General features: G+C 43.6%; 1 non-coding gene across 1 annotated transcript; it reads right to left on the bottom strand.

Annotated features, from left to right (window-relative positions):
• Positions 1-2,764: 2,764 nt before the first annotated feature.
• TRNAE-UUC (transfer RNA glutamic acid (anticodon UUC)) lies at positions 2,765-2,836 on the bottom strand. The gene has a single exon. It is a non-coding gene; the product is annotated as a tRNA-Glu (tRNA).
• Positions 2,837-14,157: the final 11,321 nt, after the last annotated feature.

Below are 14,157 nucleotides of genomic sequence, written 5' to 3'. Positions count from 1 at the left end.
TGCCAATGCAAATGTGCAGAAGAGCGAGAACGGCCGAGAAACTTCATGTGCTAGTACGCATGTGCGTACGCCAAAGCGTACACAATGCGTGACAATTTCTGGTGCCCAGTGGCCTATTTAAAGCTAGCAGCATAAGCCATTAGTTGCTGGATGATCTTCAGCTTCCCCTGTGAGTTCCTGTGATCCTGATATTATTCATGTGTGAAAATTCATGTGCCAGTGCGCATATACGTACGCCAAAGCGCGTGCATGAGCCATTAGTTGCTGGATGAACTTCAGCTTGCCCTGTGAGTTCCTGTGTTCCTGATAGTATTTCATTTCCTGTCCTGACCCGGCTTGACCTGTCTTGTCTGCATCCCTGGCTTTGACCCTTGGTACTTTGACAACAAGGGAATGATTGGAGGTTACAATGGAAAAACCGCTTTGAGGTTTCAGCACTAGGATTGTGCGGGTCGTTAAAAGGACTTGCATTTCCCATACCGGGAGTGGAACCCGGGCCGCCTGGGTGAAAACCAGGAATCCTAACCGCTAGACCATATGGGAAAACTAGCTGCCTTGTTTTGAGAAAAATAGAGAAAACCAAAGGGAAAAAAAGATGTGCCACCGCCATCAGCTTCCAAGTATGGTGGCCAGCTATGACACACATATCACTTTCACTAATTGGCCTCGTTAGCGCAGCAGGAAGCGCATCAGTCTCATAATCTGAAGGTCGTGAGTTTGATCCTCACACGGGGCACTACTCTCTAACCGTTTTGTGAGCCTTGGGGTCCGTAATCTATGAAAAACACTACTCTTCATCCCTTAGGTCTTGTAGGAAACCATATGGATGGAAAATTGACCGGAAGATCAAGCTTTCAGTGCTCTTTTGCCTTCCACCATATTCCACCCAGCTAAAATCTTTAGCTCTGCATCCAACAGACCTTGCAAGATACAATGTCTACTCATCCTGGAACAACAGAGGCATTTTCCATCTATGTGACATGCTTCCCTTAGTTTCATCACACAGAAAGAACAAAGCACCGAGGAATTCAAAAGGGCTTTTTCAAAGGTGTGGAAAAAAAAGATGATGTCTCTGTCAGAGAATGGTTTGCAGAAGATTGGCACATAGATATTTGCCAATGCAAATGTGCAGAAGAGCGAGAACGGCCGAGAAACTTCATGTGCTAGTACGCATGTGCGTACGCCAAAGCGCACACAATGCGTGACAATTTCTGGTGCCCAGTGGCCTATTTAAAGCTAGCAGCATAAGCCATTAGTTGCTGGATGATCTTCAGCTTCCCCTGTGAGTTCCTGTGATCCTGATATTATTCATGTGTGAAAATTCATGTGCCAGTGCGCATATACGTACGCCAAAGCGCGTGCATGAGCCATTAGTTGCTGGATGAACTTCAGCTTGCCCTGTGAGTTCCTGTGTTCCTGATAGTATTTGATTTCCTGTCCTGACCCGGCTTGACCTGTCTTGTCTGCATTCCTGGCTTTGACCCTTGGAACTTTGACAACAAGTTCCTGATCCGCCTTGACCTATCTTGTCTGCATCCCTGGCTTTGACCCTTGGTACTTTGACAACAAGGGAATGATTGGAGGTTACAATGGAAAAACAGCTTTGAGGTTTCAGCACTAGGAGTGTGCGGGTCGTTAAAAGGACTTGCATTACCCATACCGGGAGTCGAACCCGGGCCGCCTGGGTGAAAACCAGGAATCCTAACCGCTAGACCATATGGGAAAACTAGCTGCTTTGTTTTGAGAAAAATAGAGAAAACCAAAGGGAAAAAAAGATGTGCCACCGCCATCAGCTTCCAAGTATGGTGGCCAGCTATGACACACATATCACTTTCACTAATTGGCCTTGTTAGCGCAGCAGGTAGCGCATCAGTCTCATAATCTGAAGGTCGTGAGTTCGATCCTCACACGGGGCACTACTCTCTAACCATTTTGTGAGCCTTGGGGTCCTTAATCTATGAAAAACACTACTCTTCATCCCTTAGGTCTTGTAGGAAACCATATGGATGGAAAATTGACCGGAAGATCAAGCTTTCAGTGCTCTTTTGCCTTCCACCATATTCCACCCAGCTAAAATCTTTAGCTCTGCATCCAACAGACCTTGCAAGATACAATGTCTACTCATCCTGGAACAACAGAGGCATTTTCCATCTATGTGACATGCTTCCCTTAGTTTCATCACACAGAAAGAACAAAGCACAGAGGAATTCAAAAGGGCTTTTTCAAAGGTGTGGAAAAAAAAGATGATGTCTCTGTCAGAGAATGGTTTTCAAAAGATTGGCACATAGATATTTGCCAATGCAAATGTGCAGAAGAGCGAGAACGGCCAAGAAACTTCATGTGCTAGTACGCATGTGCGTACGCCAAAGCGCACACAATGCGTGACAATTTCTGGTGCCCAGTGGCCTATTTAAAGCTAGCAGCATAAGCCATTAGTTGCTGGATGATCTTCAGCTTCCCCTGTGAGTTCCTGTGATCCTGATATTATTCATGTGTGAAAATTCATGTGCCAGTGCGCATATACGTACGCCAAAGCGCGTGCATGAGCCATTAGTTGCTGGATGAACTTCAGCTTGCCCTGTGAGTTCCTGTGTTCCTGATAGTATTTCATTTCCTGTCCTGACCTGGCTTGACCTGTCTTGTCTGCATCCCTGGCTTTGACCCTTGGTACTTTGACAACAAGGGAATGATTGGAGGTTACAATGGAAAAACAGCTTTGAGGTTTCAGCACTAGGAGTGTGCGGGTCGCTAAAAGGACTTGCATTTCCCATACCGGGAGTCGAACCCGGGCCGCCTGGGTGAAAACCAGGAATCCTAACCGCTAGACCATATGGGAAAACTAGCTGCCTTGTTTTTGAGAAAAATAGAGAAAACCAAAGGGAAAAAAAGATGTGCCACCGCCATCAGCTTCCAAGTATGGTGGCCAGCTATGACACACATATCACTTTCACTAATTGGCCTCGTTAGCGCAGCAGGTAGCGCGTCAGTCTCATAATCTGAAGGTCGTGAGTTCGATCCTCACACGGGGCACTACTCTCTAACAATTTTGTGAGCCTTGGGGTCCTTAATCTATGAAAAACACTACTCTTCATCCCTTAGGTCTTGTAGGAAACCATATGGATGGAAAATTGACCGGAAGATCAAGCTTTCAGTGCTCTTTTGCCTTCCACCATATTCCACCCAGCTAAAATCTTTAGCTCTGCATCCAACAGACCTTGCAAGATACAATGTCTACTCATCCTGGAACAACAGAGGCATTTTCCATCTATGTGACATGCTTCCCTTAGTTTCATCGCACAGAAAGAACAAAGCACCGAGGAATTCAAAAGGGCTTTTTCAAAGGTGTGGAAAAAAAAGATGATGTCTCTGTCAGAGAATGGTTTGCAGAAGATTGGCACATAGATATTTGCCAATGCAAATGTGCAGAAGAGCAAGAACGGCCGAGAAACTTCATGTGCTAGTACGCATGTGCGTACGCCAAAGCGCACACAATGCGTGACAATTTCTGGTGCCCAGTGGCCTATTTAAAGCTAGCAGCATAAGCCATTAGTTGCTGGATGATCTTCAGCTTCCCCTGTGAGTTCCTGTGATCCTGATATTATTCATGTGTGAAAATTCATGTGCCAGTGCGCATATACGTACGGCAAAGCGCGTGCATGAGCCATTAGTTGCTGGATGAACTTCAGCTTGCCCTGTGAGTTCCTGTGTTCCTGATAGTATTTCATTTCCTGTCCTGACCCGGCTTGACCTGTCTTGTCTGCATCCCTGGCTTTGACCCTTGGTACTTTGACAACAAGGGAATGATTGGAGGTTACAATGGAAAAACAGCTTTGAGGTTTCAGCACTAGGAGTGTGCGGGTCGTTAAAAGGACTTGCATTTCCCATACCGGGAGTCGAACCCAGGCCGCCTGGGTGAAAACCAGGAATCCTAACCGCTAGACCATATGGGAAAACTAGCTGCCTTGTTTTGAGAAAAATAGAGAAAACCAAAGGGAAAAAAAGATGTGCCACCGCCATCAGCTTCCAAGTATGGTGGCCAGCTATGACACACATATCACTTTCACGGTAGCGCGTCAGTCTCATAATCTGAAGGTCGTGAGTTCGATCCTCACACGGGGCACTACTCTCTAACCATTTTGTGAGCCTTGGGGTCCTTAATCTATGAAAAACACTACTCTTCATCCCTTAGGTCTTGTAGGAAACCATATGGATGGAACATTGACCGGAAGATCAAGCTTTCAGTGCTCTTTTGCCTTCCACCATATTCCACCCAGCTAAAATCTTTAGCTCTGCATCCAACAGACCTTGCAAGATACAATGTCTACTCATCCTGGAACAACAGAGGCATTTTCCATCTATGTGACATGCTTCCCTTAGTTTCATCACACAGAAAGAACAAAGCACCGAGGAATTCAAAAGGGCTTTTTCAAAGGTGTGGAAAAAAAAGATGATGTCTCTGTCAGAGAATGGTTTGCAGAAGATTGGCACATAGATATTTGCCAATGCAAATGTGCAGAAGAGCGAGAACGGCCGAGAAACTTCATGTGCTAGTACGCATGTGCGTACGCTAAAGCGCACACAATGCGTGACAATTTCTGGTGCCCAGTGGCCTATTTAAAGCTAGCAGCATAAGCCATTAGTTGCTGGATGATCTTCAGCTTCCCCTGTGAGTTCCTGTGATCCTGATATTATTCATGTGTGAAAATTCATGTGCCAGTGCGCATATACGTACGCCAAAGCGCGTGCATGAGCCATTAGTTGCTGGATGAACTTCAGCTTGCCCTGTGAGTTCCTGTGTTCCTGATAGTATTTCATTTCCTGTCCTGACCCGGCTTGACCTGTCTTGTCTGCATCCCTGGCTTTGACCCTTGGTACTTTGACAACAAGGGAATGATTGGAGGTTACATTGGAAAAACAGCTTTGAGGTTTCAGCACTAGGAGTGTGCGGGTCGTTAAAAGGACTTGCATTTCCCATTCCGGGAGTCGAACCTGGGCTGCCTGGGTGAAAACCAGGAATCCTAACCGCTAGACCATATGGGAAAACTAGCTGCCTCGTTTTGAGAAAAATAGAGAAAACCAAAGGGAAAAAAAGATGTGCCACCGCCATCAGCTTCCAAGTATGGTGGCCAGCTATGACACACATATCACTTTCACTAATTGGCCTCGTTAGCGCAGCAGGTAGCGCATCAGGCTCATAATCTGAAGGTCGTGAGTTCGATCCTCACACAGGGCACTACTCTCTAACCATTTTGTGAGCCTTGGGGTCCTTAATCTATGAAAAACACTACTCTTCATCCCTTAGGTCTTGTAGGAAACCATATGGATGGAACATTGACCGGAAGATCAAGCTTTCAGTGCTCTTTTGCCTTCCACCATATTCCACCCAGCTAAAATCTTTAGCTCTGCATCCAACAGACCTTGCAAGATACAATGTCTACTCATCCTGGAACAACAGAGGCATTTTCCATCTATGTGACATGCTTCCCTTAGTTTCATCACACAGAAAGAACAAAGCACCGAGGAATTCAAAAGGGCTTGTTCAAAGGTGTGGAAAAAAAAGATGATGTCTCTGTCAGAGAATGGTTTGCAGAAGATTGGCACATAGATATTTTTTTGTTTCACAAATTTTATTGCGTGAACCAGAGCATAAAATACAACATAGTAAACAAACAAATACAGTCGCATATTGTATATGTGATAATGGTAAAGTACAGTTATAAAGGAAATTAGAAAAATAATATTCCTGTAGATAGTACAATATATATATATGAACATATCAACAAAATATTCCATCATAATACTGAAGGACAGTTGGTAATTTGGCTAACTATACCCAGAGTAGGGGGGGGAAGTATAGGGGTGGGGGAAGGGTGAGGGGTGAAGGGAGAGAATGGGGAAGAGAAAAAAAAAAAAAAGAGAATGGGGGGGGGAGGGGAAACAGTACCGTAAGAAAAGTACTTATGATTACAAAATGTATTTCATTTCTGTCTGAACTTAGCTCTTATAGAAGTAATTTTCTAATGGTTTACAATTGATTTGTATTCCGGAGTGTTTTTATATTCTATCCATTCATGCCAGGTTGCAAAGAATTTAGTAATTTTTTCCTGAGATACACTTATAAGTTCTTCAATCTGCTCTATGTTGTTGATTCTCCGAAACCATTCTTTTTTCGTTGGAATGGCCTCGGAGCGCCAGTGGATGGGGATACAGTGACGAGCCGCGTTGACCATAAACATTGGCAATGATTTTAGATAAGTTTTTTTGGGGATGTCATTCAAGTGAAGGAGGTATTGTGCCGCGTTAAAAATCAGGTGTTCTGAGGAGATTTTGTTGATTGTTTCGTGAACCTCCATCCAGAAGGTCTGGATCGAGGGGCAGGACCACCACACATGGAGCATCGAGCCCTCTTCTCGTTTGCATCTCCAGCATTTTTCTGAGGATGTAGGGGAGAACTTGTGTATGATAGAGGGGGTCCTATACCATCTGGACAAAATTTTATAGCTACATTCCTGGGTAGCTACATTTAGAGACCCTTTGTGTGCGTAAATATATAATTTTTCCCATTGTTTTTCGGATATTGAGATATCAAGGTCTCTTTCCCAATGTTCACATGTTTTGATGGTCAGATCGGGTGTCCCTTCAAATAGTGAATTATAAATGATTGATATAATATGTCTATGTGGGTCTTTCTTCATACATAGGTCTTCAACAGTCGTTAGGGGTTTCGTCCAAAGATGCGTTGTCTTTCTGTTGGTCAGGAAATGTCTAATTTGAATATAGTTCCAATGGGGTATTTGGAAGGGTGTTATAGTGTCATGGAGATCTTCTCTAGAGAGTATTTGTCCATTTTTGAAGAAATGTTTGGCGAGGATTTCTTTATGTGGCCAATTGAGTAAAAGAAAGTTTCTATCTAATCCTGGTGGGAAGTCAGGGTTATTTCTCAGAGGTGTGAGAGGGCTATACCAAGGGGTGGGTATTTTGGATTTGAATGTGTTGTTAAAAATTTCCAACGTGGGTCCAACTAGGGGGTGCATTTTGATGTGATTAGGGTGGTGTTTAGGGTGGATCCACGGAAGTGACTTAATTGGGAAGGTGAACTGAGATTGCTCTAGCGTCACCCAATCCTTAACAGCTTGATGAATATTCCAGTCCACTATACGGGATAAGAGTGTTGCTTGGTGGTATTTCCTAAGGTCAGGGAGAGCTATACCACCCTTGTGTTTAGGGAGGTTTAGTCTGGCAAACTTTATTCTGGGGGTTTTGCCCCTCCATATAAACATGGAGCATGCTTTACGAAAGGCTGCAAAAAAGGATAGTGGCACTCTGATGGGGATAGTTTGCATGACATATAGGTATCTGGGTAAGATTGTCATTTTTATTAGCGAGGCCCTGCCAAACCATGAGATGTTTAGGGCGTTCCATCTTCTCAAATCATCTCGTGTTTCTTTTAGGATGGGAATATAGTTTAATTGGTATAGCATTTTTAAATCTGAGGGAATTTCGATGCCCAAATAAGTTATGCTCTTTTCAGCCCAGATAAATGGGTGATTTTTCTTGCAGAGTTCTACTGAACTTGGCTGCAGGGTGATATTAAGAGCGTTAGATTTGGCATGGTTGATTTTTAGATTGGAAAGAAGATGGAAATGTTCCAGGTCTTTGAGGAGATTAGGCAAGGATGTGTGGGGTTCCGATAGGAAGAGTAACATATCATCAGCGAATGCTGCGACTTTGTAGGTGTTATTTTGAATTTCTATTCCCTTAATGTCATTATTTGTTCTAATTCTATTTAATAGTGGTTCTAGAGTGAGGACAAATAGGAGTGGGGAGAGTGGGCATCCTTGTCGGGTGCCATTTCGTAGATTGAAGGCGTTCGATAGGTGGTTGTTTACACGAACTCGTGCAGTCGGATTGGAATATAATACATTTATGTAGGATCGCATTTGTGGTAGTATTCCTATATTGTTCAGAACTATGAACTATGAATCTATGAAATCCCATGCCACCCCATCGAACGCCTTCTCTGCATCGAGGGAGAGAAAGAATCCTTGTTTTTGTTTTAAAGTTAACCAGTAACTAATGTTTAAGGCTTTGGTCGTGTTATCTCTTCCCTCTCTGCCAGGAATAAAGCCCACTTGGTCTAGGGTAATTAGGGATGTTAGTAGAGGTAGTATTCTGTTAGCTAAAATTTTCGCATAAAGTTTTACATCGACATTAATTAAGGAAATCGGCCTATAGTTTGTGACCTGGGTGATGTCCTTGCCTTCTTTGGGTATTACAGTTATATGGGCTTCTAGTAGTTGCTTGGGGGGGTGTTTCTCGGAGTGTAAGGATTGAAAAGATTTCAAAAATTGAGGTTTTAGTATGTCAATGAAAGTCTTGTAATATTGTAGGGGTAATCCATCAGGGCCTGGGGCTTTTCCTATTTTCATCTCTTTTATGGCTTTATCTAGTTCCGCGCCAGAGATTGGTTCTTCAAGTTTCTGGGCAGTAGCGTTTGAGATTCGGGGTGGGCTGTATTTACTTAGAAATTCTTGGATAAGGTTGGCTCTTAGGTCTGAATTTAGTGGACTCTTGGGATTGGAAGGGATGTTATAAAGAGATTGGTAATATAATTCAAATTGTTTTGCAATCTCCACATTCGAGGATTGTAATTTGCCTTGTTTGTCCATTATTTGGTGAATTGTTGCTGAGATTTTTTTGTTTTGTACTGCTTTAGCGAGCAGTCTCCCACTTTTGTTTCCTTGCTCATAGTATATTTTGTGTCTTAGGATATATTGCCTTTTGGTTTTGATATTTAGTTCATCTGCGAGTAGTTTCCTCGCGTTTGTTAACTCCTCAAATGTTGAGACTGCAATAGTTCTTTTATGTGTTGTTTCAAGATTATGGATACGCGCTATCAATGAGTTTATCTTGGATTGTTTTTCTTTCTTTATTTTGGCTAATTTTCTTATAAATTCTCCTCTGATAACACATTTGTGTGCCTCCCACTGTGTGATTGATGAGGTTTCTCCGTTATCATTACGTGCAAAGTAGTCTTTTAGTGTTTCATTAAACTCTGAAATATCTTTGGGATCTTTCAATAAGGAAGTGTTTAGTCTCCATGTTTTTGTGCTAGTGTTTTTCTCAGGGAAGGTTAGAGTCATGGTGATAGGGTGATGGTCTGAAATGGTCATTGGTTCGATGGTACTGTTGGTCAGGAGGGATAGGTCTGGTTGTGTTATGAAGAAATAATCTATTCTTGAATATTTTTGATGAACACTGGAAAAGAATGTGAAGTCCTTGGCTTGGGGATTGAGAGTTCTCCAGGAATCATGTAGCATAAGGTTTTGTAGCTGAATTTTAATTTGTTTTAATGCTCTATATGGAAGGCTCGATGCTCCGCTCGAGGTGTCTATTGCGGGGTTTAGCGGAATATTAAAGTCTCCCCCTAGGATGATAATACCAGACGCGAAAGTCGTTAGTAGGTCTTTGATTTTACGGAAAAAGGCTACCTGTTTAGAGTTTGGAGCATAAATATTTGCAATAGTGATGGGGTGATGGCCAAGTTTACCTTTTAAAAATATAAATCTGCCTCCAGGATCAGACATAGAGTCCTGGAGTTGGAATGATGTCTGATTGGAGATCAAAATTGAGACCCCTTTTGTTTTCCCTTCGGGATTTGTGGCATGGTAGGCAAATGGGAAGCGTTTGTCTTGTAGTTTCGGGAATTTTTCGGATTTGAAATGTGTTTCTTGGATACATATGATATTTGTTTTGTGTTTGTGGAATTCGTTGAGTAATTTGGTCCTTTTTTCAGGTATGTTAAGTCCTTTGGCATTAATTGAGAGGAATTTGATCATTAGTGGAGTGGTATTCTGTTTACTATTAGTCATCTTGAAGTTTGGCTGTATACTTCTAGGTGAATGGGTAAGTTTCAGAGAAACCAAGGATAATAAAAAAAAAAAAAAAAAAAAAAAAAACGGGGGGGGGGGGGGGGGTAGAGGGTAATAGGGGTGAGGGGGAGGGATGTGAGAAGGGGGTTAGACCGGGGGTAGAGATAGACCTGCTAGTCTACCCTATTGGGGATCCGGTTTGTTCAAAGAGCAAAGGAGGTTGCCCTTTGTGTGAGAACGGGGACTACTCAGGGCTCAATGGATGCTTGTGATTGCTAAGAGATTAGCGGTATACTAAAAAGAAAGAAGTTTTCCCTCTTCTCTCTTGATAGTTTCTTCCTTTCTTTATTCTTTGTGAGATTTCTCCTCTTGCTATGGATTTACTTCCTGCACTCGGGAGAAGACAATTGAGATAATGTTTAATTAGATTAGGGCATTTTCTTGATAGATTGGGCCAGGGTAGGGGTTGGTATCAGACCTATTATCCATTAGGAGGTTTCAAGGGTGAGTTATTGTAATTTAGCCCTAATGTATAAATGAAAAACCACGACAGGGCAGAAACAATAAGGGTGTACCAAGATTAATAGCTTGAAAGAGACAATAGAGTATTTCAAGTGTCTACAGAAATCTGATGAAGCGGTTGATTAGTTTATGGTGGAAGCCATTTTGTCTAGTCTATGAGAGGTTTGTGTCAGGTGTACCTTATATTAAGAGCAGTATAACAACAATATGTCTCTCCCAGTGAAATATAGGGGGGTGAAAGATTGGTTGCGATCTGACGACTAGAATATATACCGTCGACCTTCCGAGGGGGAGGAGGTCTCCCTCGGTCTTATTGCCGTAAATAACAACTCTATAGAAATTCTGAACTTTAAACATTTTTAACCCGCATCAACAATGCCTGTATCTTGAACATCTTATATTCTTTTCTATTATCGAGATAAACATATCAGCGGTATTGAGAACACACACATACGAACTTTCTATATCATGTAAAGACATAACTAGTAGGCTGTGTTCTGATCAATAAGTATGTTAACTTTAGAATGCCAGAAAAATGGCATTTTGTGTCCTTGACCCCAAATTGTAATTACGGTCGAAGCGACAACAAGACTATCTGTAAAAGCATTGAAGTAACTTGAAGCATTTTAAATTCTAACTTTTTACTCTTTCCCACTCTATTCTCCCCCTCCCCCCCTCCTCCCTTGGTATTGCACCATATCTTTAAAGAATGATTAAGTAATCTACAATTTGGTTGATCAGGGATGATTAGTGACTATGTTACAGTAAAGAAGAAGCTCATTACTGTAGTGATTCAGAATGTCAGCTCTGGGGTGAGTGAGGGGCGCTAATAGGCTAACTTTATGAGATTATCTATTCCTAAACCATATCTGAATGGATCAGAGCAGGTATGCATAGAAGAAATGTATCCCTCTTACTCATTCGCGACCTATCTCCTGCCCTTCGTTTCTCTCATAAAGTCTCTTACCAAGATTTCCTTGAAGTGTCCTTCTTTACAGGAGGGAGGGAGTTATGAGACAAAGTAAAAAGGGGAAAAAGGTGGTAAGAAAAAAAAAAGGGGGTGAGAACAGAGTGGAGCAGAAAAGAAAACAGAAAAGGATATTAGAAGCGTAGAATAGGCAAAGTCACGTTTTATGAGAACTTCTAGAGGTTTGACTTAACGTGGAAGGTATGAAGTCAAGTGTCCATTTGCTCTCGGTGATCACGGTGATCTATGCGGTCTCTGCGTCTGGGAGGGGAGATTCCAGGACTTCTTTGGAGAGCATTTCTTCTGTTGTAGTGCGGAGACGGTGATCTGCGGCGACGGTCTCTAATTCTTTGGGTTCTTGGAGTGAGGTTGTTGGAGATCGCCATCCACGATTCGCTTGGTGTGAAGGAGCTGTACCAGTCCGGTACCTCAATTCTGGGGAGATCCAAAGCTTCGGCAAATGATTGAAGGTCATCTGGTGTGCGCAGTAGCGCTGTGTGGCCTCGCCACGTGGCAGATAGGCAAAAGGGAAACTTCCACCTGTATGGAATGCCTCTGGTGCGTAGCTGTTCTGTGATCGGGCGTAAGGCTTTACGTTGCTGTAGCGTGATATTTGATAGGTCTTGGTACAGTTTTATTTCATTTCCATTAAAGATGATTCTGCCTTTTTCTCTCGCTTTTTTAAGAATCGCTTCCTTCAGAGGGAAATTGACCAGGCAGCAAATTATGTCTCTAGGTGGATCATCATCTCTACCTCTGGGCCGCAGAGCTCTGTGGATCCTTTCAAATTCAATAGGGGAGTCAGGAGGTCTGTCCAGTATGTCATTAAACAGTGCAGCAGCAGTTTGCTCTACTGGGTTTTGGTCAGTCATTTCTGGGACACCTCTGATTCTAATATTATGTCTCCTCCCCCTATTGTCCAAATCTTCAATGCGGCGGTGCATATCTATAATATGATTTAGATGTATGTCAGCATTTTTTTGTACTTGCCTTATTGCTTCTGCATGATGGGCTGAGGCTTGTTCCATTGCTCCAGTTCTTGCTGCTATGCCTTGAATGTCAGCTCTTATTTCATTGATTGCAGCGGAAAAGGAGGCTTTTATGTCCATAGACATTGCTTGAAGGTTGGCCTGAAGGTCTGCTAGGCTGAACGGTTGGGGCTGAGGGGATTCTTGCCTCTGTGGACCGTTCGCTCCGTTCGCGGCGTCCGCGAGGGCCGTGGAGCCGCCGGGCGGCATGGACGTCTTAGGCGAGGCCGCGGCTTTGAGGCCTTCCCCGTGTGACGTGCGGAACATCGCCGGGATGCTAACTGTCGGCTGCTGTTGATGCTCCATCGGTGCCAGATGCGATGGGCAGCTCCGATCCGTTGATCACTGGTGTGGATGCCTTTTAATTAGCCCTGATTGAGATGGATTAAACTCCCGAGTGCTGGAGCTCAGGGATTAGGCATCCATCTTCGTCCGGAGTTAGGCCACGCCCCCTGGCACATAGATATTTGCCAATGCAAATGTGCAGAAGAGCGAGAACGGCCGAGAAACTTCATGTGCTAGTACGCATGTGCGTACGCCAAAGCGTACACAATGCGTGACAATTTCTGGTGCCCAGTGGCCTATTTAAAGCTAGCAGCATAAGCCATTAGTTGCTGGATGATCTTCAGCTTCCCCTGTGAGTTCCTGTGATCCTGATATTATTCATGTGTGCAAATTCATGTGCCAGTGCGCATATACGTACGCCAAAGCGCGTGCATGAGCCATTAGTTGCTGGATGAACTTCAGCTTGCCCTGTGAGTTCCTGTGTTCCTGATAGTATTTCATTTCCTGTCCTGACCCGGCTTGACCTGTCTTGTCTGCATCCCTGGCTTTGACCCTTGGTACTTTGACAACAAGGGAATGATTGGAGGTTACAATGGAAAAACAGCTTTGAGGTTTCAGCACTAGGAGTGTGCGGGTCGTTAAAAGGACTTGCATTTCCCATACCGGGAGTGGAACCCGGGCCGCCTGGGTGAAAACCAGGAATCCTAACCGCTAGACCATATGGGAAAACTGGCTGCCTTGTTTTGAGAAAAATAGAGAAAACCAAAGGGAAAAAAAGATGTGCCACCGCCATCAGCTTCCAAGTATGGTGGCCAGCTATGACACACATATCCCTTTCACTAATTGGCCTCGTTAGCGCAGCAGGTAGCGCGTCAGTCTCATAATCTGAAGGTCGTGAGTTCGATCCTCACACGGGGCACTACTCTCTCACCATTTTGTGAGCCTTGGGGTCCTTAATCTATGAAAAACACTACTCTTCATCCCTTGGGTCTTGTAGGAAACCATATGGATGGAAAATTGACCGGAAGATCAAGCTTTCAGAGCTCTTTTGCCTTCCACCATATTCCACCCAGCTAAAATCTTTAGCTCTGCATCCAACAGACCTTGCAAGATACAATGTCTACTCATCCTGGAACAACAGAGGCATTTTCCATCTATGTGACATGCTTCCCTTAGTTTCATCACACAGAAAGAACAAAGCACCGAGGAATTCAAAAGGGCTTTTTCAAAGGTGTGGAAAAAAAAAGATGATGTCTCTGTCAGAGAATGGTTTGCAGAAGATTGGCACATAGATATTTGCCAATGCAAATGTGCAGAAGAGCGAGAACGGCCGAGAAACTTCATGTGCTAGTACGCATGTGCGTACGCCAAAGCGCACACAATGCGTGACAATTTCTGGTGCCCAGTGGCCTATTTAAAGCTAGCAGCATAAGCCATTAGTTGCTGGATGATCTTCAGCTTCCCCTGTGAGTTCCTGTGATCC

This window comes from Lithobates pipiens, unplaced genomic scaffold (assembly GCF_037356315.1).
Source record: "Lithobates pipiens isolate NorthernLeopardFrog02 unplaced genomic scaffold, aLitPip1_a1.2 Scaffold_8, whole genome shotgun sequence".
Classification (NCBI taxonomy): domain Eukaryota; kingdom Metazoa; phylum Chordata; class Amphibia; order Anura; family Ranidae; genus Lithobates; species Lithobates pipiens.
This window is presented reverse-complemented; position numbering and strand designations above follow the sequence as displayed.